Source organism: Myotis nattereri (genome assembly GCF_964212035.1).
Source record: "Myotis nattereri genome assembly, chromosome: 8".
Taxonomy (NCBI): Eukaryota; Metazoa; Chordata; class Mammalia; order Chiroptera; family Vespertilionidae; genus Myotis; species Myotis nattereri.
The window spans coordinates 26,024,677-26,033,295 of record NC_138083.1 but is presented as its reverse complement, the minus strand read 5'-3'; positions in this window follow the sequence as shown (position 1 = coordinate 26,033,295).

Below are 8,619 nucleotides of genomic sequence, written 5' to 3'. Positions count from 1 at the left end.
TGTGCATCTGTGATGTTTCAGACCTTTTGATAGGTGCTGGGGAGATGTATAAATTTAATACAGAGTTGTCCTTAAACTAGCAGGGAAAACAGAAAATTAACCACGGTATAATGTTATAAACATATAGCTGGAGATGTGTGAACTGTATTATTATAGCCACATAAAATGAGCAATATCTGTTCTCAAGGTCGATTTCCAATTTCATCTTCCTGGAAGGAAGAAATGTGCAGCCTTTATCAGCACTTGGGTTAACTACTAGACTGTGAGAAGCACATCTACCATAGAGTTTTCAGATCCAGAGACTATATTTTAATCATTCCCACCACAAAAAAGAAATTATAATTATGTGACATAATAGAGGTGCTAACTATCACTACAATGGCAACATCTTATACCTCTTAAATTTACATAATGTTAAATGTCAAATATATTACAATTAAAATAAATAAAAAAATAAAATGTGTCTACCAGAATAGTTAAACTTATAATTGTCGTTTGCATTATATTTCTATTGGATAGTGCTGCTGTTGAGATTTCTACGAAAGCAGACCATTCATTTAGCATTGTGATTCTCAAACTGTGATCCCTTCTGACCAGAAACAACAGTATTATTTGAAGGGGGTGGGGGTGGGTGGGTGTTCAATATGCAATTGCTAGGCCCCTCCCCAAACCCTACAGAATCAAGACCTCTGGGTAGGGTCCTGCCATCTGTCTCTGAACAAGCCCTCCAGGATTTTTATTCAGTGGCTGTGGTGGGAGACACAGAGCTGGAAGCACATTTCATTCATGCTTCTAAAACAGGTGGACTGGGAATACAATCATTGGAGGTAGAGAAATCAACTTTCTCTGAGGATCAGGTTTACTAAATTGCTAAATGATTTAAAATATTAGTTATCATGTATAAAATGTTTTTTTTTTTTAAAATAGGTTTAAATATTGAAGCAAGATTACACTGTTGTGCCCTGAAATGTGGGGCAGATTGGAAGGGAAGTGAGATAATAAGTAATTTCCCATTATGGCTTAAAAGGAAAGATTGAGGAACTTGACCTTGTAAGTTAACGTTTCTTAAATTTTATTCTAAATGTTTGACTCTAAGTCTGCACCACACCCTATGTGGTAGGCATTATTATTAACTTCATTTTACAGATAAGGAAACTGAGCCAGCAAGGTTGTTAGCTGGTCAAGGCCACACCTGCTGAAGCCGGACTGAATCAGTGCACAGGGCCCAGAGGCCTTAACCTTTATACCACTCTCTTGCATACCGCTCAGGTGGTATCTGAGCTCATCTGTAAAAGTGGCTGTTTCTCCATTAGTTATTCCTGGTTGCTGTCAGAATCACCTAGGGACACTTAAAAAATGTACTGATGCCTGGGCTGCACCAACTGGAGATTCTAATGTCATTGGTGTGAAGTGGGTCCAGGTGTGATAAGAGGTCCCCTAGGACCTCCAATACAACTTCCATTTGATAGATGATGAAGATGAGGCTGGGAAATGCACAGTGGGACAAGTCGGCAGTGGCTAAGGTTAGGCTCTCTAAATTAGGCCAGGGCTTCTCCAACGTAGAGGCACACCCCAGGAGAACCATTTTAAATGCAGATTCTGATTCAGTATGCTGCGTGTGCCCTCAGGTTCTGTAGGATCCAAGAGAAGGTGTGCTCCTGTCCAAGGACCACACTTGGTCTAGATGCCCTGACCCATGGGACGCTGTCTTGACTCCCTAGAGAGTGGTGACTTTCCCAGCAGTGGGATGAGTGCGGGAAGGGGTTGGGGTGCTTGGCCCAGGTGCAAAGATTGGGTTTCCAGATATCACAGACCTGATCCCCTGAGCGTCCTCCCAGGCCCAGCCCAGGGTGAATGCCTGGAGCAGAATGGGAGTTCAGTTGCTGAGAAAACTTCAGGAGCTGAAAGAAAAGAAAAAACTCACAATTATGACCCAGAAGCAGGATCCCCAGTGACCCCACCTTCTCCAGTCAGCTGTCCTCTCATCCAAGCCCAGCCTCGTGCTGTCCCTGGGCTCCTCTCCCCCTCCCACTCCCGCCTGAGGTGCCAGGACAGGGACAAGCTACTTAGCCCTCCCCAGGACCTCCTGGCTTTCTTGGCCACGCGGGAGGGTCGCACAGCAAGATGCAAGCATTTCAATGTGCATTTCCCTCCCACTTTTCTACAACATCCTTCACCGCCACTGGGGTTCTCAACTCCAGCCCCGCTGACTTCCTCATGTTCCCTGCCCGCGAGAATCGGACCTTAGATGCTCCCAGAATGGAGGCTTTTTGCTCCCTGCACTGCGGCTTTCACCCTTCCCTCCACCCCCGCCCAGGCACGAGGAGGCCGAGCCCTGTCCTCTCAGCCTCCCCGGGAAAGGCTGCCCACAGCGCCGCGCGGCAGGACGCCGCAGCCCCGGGAAGAGGAGGCGGTGCGCTGCCGGGAGCCCGGGGACCGCAGCGCGCAGCCCCCCCCCCCCCCCCCCCCCCCGTTATCCGGGACCCAGATGGAGACGCAGCGCGGTGCCCGGAACAGAGCACGGGAAAGGGATAACTGCGCCTTAGTGGAAGTGGGGTATCCCGGGCCTTCCTTAGTGATCTGTATACCGCCGCCCACCGCCCCACAGACAAAATTCAGCCCCCAGAGCCCCCACCCCACCCCCGCCCCCCGCACAAGGCAATGCGCTCCCCTTCCCCCACCTCCCGCCAGCCCAGGTTCCGGCCCATCAAGTCTGGAAATGAGACGATCCATCAGCTGGCCCACAGTGGCCGCCGGAGGCGTGCCCCATCTGTGCTCCTCCACCAAGGCCCCCGGGAATGCGGCGCAGTGGCAGCCAGCGAGGCCCCCGACCTCCGGGGGGCAGGGGGCGGGCGGTGCATCGCTCCCAGTGGCTTTGGTCACCGGGACCCCAAGGCCTGTCTGACTTGGGTTGCTGAGTCCAGAGGCTGTGGGCGAGGCGGTGGCCACAACCTCTACAGACCCAGCTGTTTGGCTGACAACTAAAAGAAAAGGGGAAAAAATAACAAAACAAACAAAGAAAGAAAACGGGCCCCGGGAGAATTGGGGAAGAAATAGGTTTGGATCGCGAGGCCACACGCGGATGCCACCAGGGCTGCCAGGCGAGGCGCAGCTCCGCAGACAAACCTGGGGAGGCAGGGGTCTGGGGGCTCTCCCAGGAATGGGCAAGGCTGGGGCACCCACGAATTTGCTTTTGAATTAAAGATGACACGGAGTGGCCAAGGAAAAATCTGGATGTCGTGCTTTCATTTCCTTATTTTGAGACTTAGTGTTCGTTTTATTTTGAAGAGAATATCAGGAGGGTCTCCACGGTGTTTCAGGTGTGGGGCCTCCCCGAGTCCTTCCTTACCTGGCCTAGAATCCCTGGGAGAGGCGGGAAGAGGCGGGGACAGGCCACCCCGGGCAGCCGAGAGAGGCAACCTAAGGGGGCTCCCAGGAGGGGGCGGCGGTGAGCAGGCCTGGGCCTGGGGTCAGCGTCAGTGGACTTGGCGCTGAGAGATGGATCGTTTATTTGTCGCTGGAGACCCCCATGAAGATAGATGATTGGGGTTTCCTTCCAGTTGCGACTTAACTTAGGGTACATAATGTCCTCCGCTGCAGCCCCCAACTCCCAGATTAAAAATCAAAACCAAACCCGAACCCCCGGCCCTGGGCCTCTTGAAGGCCTGACCGCGTCGGGTAGGTTTCAGCCCCCCTTCTTCCTGCCAGAGCTTCGCTGGGCAGCAGGGACCTTTACCAAGGGGCCCCGAGAGCCCGTCCACCTCCTCACCGCCGGTTCCCGGGTTCCCGGGTCCGAACCCGCGGAGATCCCGAGCTCCTGCCAACCCCGCCAGCGGGGGCCGCCTCGTCCCGGCCGCGCGCACGGAGCGGCCGGCGCGCCCTGAGCCTCGGGTCTCAGCCTCACTTGAACCTATTCTCCTGGAAAACCTCGCGCGGGTCCGGGAGGAGTTGTCCAAGGACCCACTGGTGGGCAGGATCCCCGCGAGGCCCTGGGCCTGCAGCGCAGCATCCCCCCGACTTTGGTCCTGGAAACTGGGCCCTGGGGACTTCGGGGTCATTTCCTTTCCTTGTGATACAGCACTGGCGGTTTAAACAAGAAAAAGAGAGAGGGAAGGAGAGAAGCGATAGCGATGCCTCTGTAACCGGTCTCCTCCCTCGCCCTTGTTTAACACCCTATAGCCCCACCCCAAGTTGCCTGACTTTTCTTAGGGCGGGAGCAGGACCCCAAAAGGCTGGAGGTCGGGAGAGCGGCGGGATCACACGCCTACTCTCCCCGCCCCCAAGCAGGGTTTGCGGGGACTTCCTGGGCGTGGGCGCCCCAAAGAAAGGCTCTGCCAGGGGCTTTCTTCCTCCTTTTTCTGGTCCTTAAAAGCCCCTGTCGCTGTAGCCAGAACTTGCTCAACCCAGCACCCTCGGGATTGACCCGCCTTTCCCGCGTCGGCGCGGTGTGGATCTCCTCTTTGCAACAGGGCAGGGGTTTTCTCTGCCACCTCGAAACCCCTAGCAGCTGCGCGAATGTGCCCCGGAGACCACCCTGGTGCCAGGCATGGAAGGCTTCCCCGGCTGAGGTCTTCTCACAGCTCCATCCGCTCCCGCGGAAGATTGCAGGCCTGGAGTCCGCGGCCCCAGCGCCCCTCCAAGCTCCCTAGCCCTGTGCAAGCAGGCCCACCTGCGGAGGTGCCACCCAAGGTAACGCCGCCGCCGGCCGCAGGCCGTGGATCCTGACCAGCGAATACTCCTTGCACATGGAGCTACTACACTTTAGCAATGGAATTCCCAGCACTGCCCCCTCCCCACTAAAGGAATTGCTCAGAACACTGCCCAGCTAAGGTCATGCCTGGTATGACATGTAGTCCTGGAGGGATCCTTTAGGAAAGGCATGTTGAAGCCACTCCTCCCAGAAGTTGTCACTAGTGGAGTAATAAAGGCATAACTAACATATTGCTCCCTAAGTTACCATGCCAGCCCCTTTCCAATGCTGAAGACTTTCCCCCTTCCTGTTCATGGCGGGGAGGGGGGGGGGGCGCGTCTTGCAATGTTGTCACAAAAATAGTCATAGAAACAAACCAAGCTTACAATATCACAACACCTAGGGGCGTCTCAGGACCTCAACTGTGCACCTGCAAAGCTTCCTTTGAAGCACAACAAACCGGCTACCCCACTCTCTCTCCTCCCCCCTCGCCCAGGGTAATTAATACCAGTTTTCCTTAGTTCCAACACATCTTTAAGTGAATATGCAGGTAACTTCAAATAGATAATGAAAGGAGTAGTTAACTGGGACTAGGGACCCCTGTATCCCATCATAAAAAGATTTTAAGGAATTTCATTACCTCAGAATTCAAGTAGCAAACTATTTTAAATGAGCCACAGCCTCCCTGAGCCTAAGGCCCATTGAGGTAGTTGTTATTTCTTAAAGAAAAGACTTCTTAAATATTTTTTTAAAAAATTCTCAATTGGCTCCTTTATTTTACAGAAAGGTATTCTGCCCTGAATTAACACTTTCCTCCCTGCGAAGAAAGCAGAAAGGATGGGACTCCATGGCCTAAAAATTTACACATTGAAGCTAGTGGTAACCAGCTTAAAACTGATCAGAACAGTAAACTAATTCCTAGATTGACAGAGAGAACTCATTTCTTTACTACTGAGCTTTTTGGGAGGGATGGCCTGGCCTCACCACCTGCTTATTCAGGGTTTGTTACCTGGATATAGTGCACTTCATTCCAGCATGTGAAGGCGTTTATTCTAAATGAACTCACGAAAGGACATTTTCTAAGAATTTAACATAAACACTCTTTGCCAATGAAAGGAATATTTTCTGGCTTCTTGTTTCCTCTGCTGTTACCCTTATTGCAGAAACAGCTCTTGTTTCATTAAAGTGGATGCAGGAGAGGCCAGTGAAATGAAAGGATGAGGGAAATTTCATCAAGGACATATGAGCTGAGTGCATTGGAGGCCCAAACTCCATTTTCTGATTCGTTCCAAATATTTTAGCACTTTGCAATCAGCTTTTTGAATCTTTCCAAATATTCCAGCGTTTGGCAATTTATGCACAAAATATTATTGCATACACTTATTACTTTTCAGTTCCTATCCCAAAAGGGTTTCTATCCTAGAAAGGGTTTCAAAGGCAGTGATTAAATTAAATGAAATAATTGTTCAGTGATAAGCAGAACACAAGAAAATGTTTTGTTAAGTAGTAATTTTGGCCTAACAGCTGTGTGCATCTCGTCCAGTGTAAATTATCCCTGCTTCTGTTATCCATGCATGCTTCCATATTCTTTCATTCTCTCAGTCTTTCTCCCTTCCTCCCTCCCTCCCTCCCTCTCTGTGTGTGCGTGTGTGTGTGTGTGTGTGTGTGTGTGTGCAGATAACTTCAGATAACCGGCACACACGCATGTGTGTGCTTGATGGTGCTAATGGGGACAGTGGGGACAGATGCATTTTTATATTTCACTGTGGACTGAAATATCAACAAGCCAAATTTCAACTGCAACAAAGCCTAGATTTACCCTTTTGAATCTTTTAAACATATGTAGGTAAATTGTCAAATAAATGGGTTAAGTAGGGGTTATGTAGTCTATAACGTATTATGGGATAAATATGGAAGGATAAAGAGTTACACTTTTGCACTGACTCTCCTATTTAACATATATTTCTTCCATCTGCATTGTCCTTCCTTGCTTTTCACACCAGGACAATAGTCCCACTTCTTTCAAGGGTAAGTAGGTGGCCCTGGAGCTCAGAGTGCTCAGGCCACCTTCTCCAAGTGGCCTTCAATGGTTGATTCCATCCCACCCAGGGTTAGCTGTCTTACATTTTCTTTCCCTAAACATCGCTGTACACCTTGTGCCAGGCAAACCCATATCTTCATATACCTTCTCCTTTTCCCTCATCCAAATTGAAGTTTTACACACTCAGGGAACTTTTTTCCACTTATATAAAGAAGCAATCACTGAATGGTATGAGATTCACAAAGTCTAATTCAATAAGTACATGAATTGAAGAGAACCCTTCAAAGGTCTTGCAGTGGTTCTCAACCTGCTGGCCCTTTAAATACAGTTCCTCATGTTGTGACCCAATCATAAAATTATTTTCATTGCTACTTCATAACTGTAATGTTGCTACTGTTATGAATCGTAATGTAAATGTCTGATATGCAGGGTAGTCTTAGGCGACCCCTGTGAAAGGGTCGCTCGACCTCCAAAGGGGTCGCGACCCACAGGTTGAGAACCACTGTGACTTAGAGGATCTAGAGGAGATTCAAAAGCCAACTTGCTTGGTCATACTTACCTCTGATATTTCATCAGCAGCAATGATGAAAACTGACATAGTCATCATCCACATGAATGTACATGTTTATATCAGTTTCTCATACTTTCCTACCCCAGAAATGAAGAATGAAGCAAATTCTGAAACACTTTTTTACTATATAAAACACTTTTTTAAAATATAATTTAATGTTAAGTTTTGCTCCTTTATCACTATTTAAATAACTGAAGTTTGTTGGGGTTTTTTTGTTTTGTTTTTTTTTTTTCGAAAGGATGATTAGAAAGTTGTGTAATTGGTGTAGCTGAAAGTTGTAGGTATAATGGTTTAATTCCCATTGCAGCATAAGAATCACTAAGAATAAAATGAATAAAATAATGGGTAATTGTTAGCTATGTTTAAGATTAAGCACCTAAAAGGTCATTAAATTAATTATGTTTGAAGACTCCCAGGAAGAAAGGGTTAACGTTGCTTTGATTTTTTTCTTTTAACTCTTTAAAGTACTCTCTTGTGTCAACAAAGAAATTATTTATGTCAGATATGAAGGAAACTATTTCAAAGGAATCACCATTGATATATAAATCAGCTAAATAATTTAACATTAATGACCACTGCTACTTCCCATCTAATATTTTATTTTTTAAAACAGATAGTCATCAATTAATTCAGTTGATCTTTTAACAACTTATAAAGTGAGGATATCTATAATAATGTTTTACAAGAGAAACTGTCATAATCTTTTACAGATATCTCTCTTCTTTGTATAATAGTACTTATTTATCTGTAGGTTTCCAAAGCATAATGTAGGTAGTAGGTATTCAGTTAATATTGACAGGCTAAATTGATTTGTCTTTCATTTTGAATGCTTTGTATTTGATGGCTCACTTAGCCTTTCCAGCCATCTCATGAGCTATTATGCCATTTTTTAAGATGAGGAACACTAAAGTCCATACAATAAAAAATAGTGAAAACTGAACTGAAATCTATTTATTTCTTTTCTCGTTAAAGTACTGGAGGAAGAGGAAGAGAGCCAGAGAAAATATAATGGCTTCATTACATATGTCTCATTGTTTTCTAGTTTTTACAGAACTACAGGAAAATAATAATTGCTAACATGACAGAGTGCTAACATGACAAGTTGTAAGGTATATACATTTTATAGCTTCCACTCTCAACTGATGATAATTGATTTTATATCAATCACAATTTGCCTCAATTATTTTATATATAATAATTTATGAAAAGTTCTTGAAAAATGTTTGGCTGAAATATCAAAATACAGATGTAAAATAAAGATGTTAAATTATTGTAGCTGATTTATATATCAGATGGTGATTCCTTTGAAAATGGCTT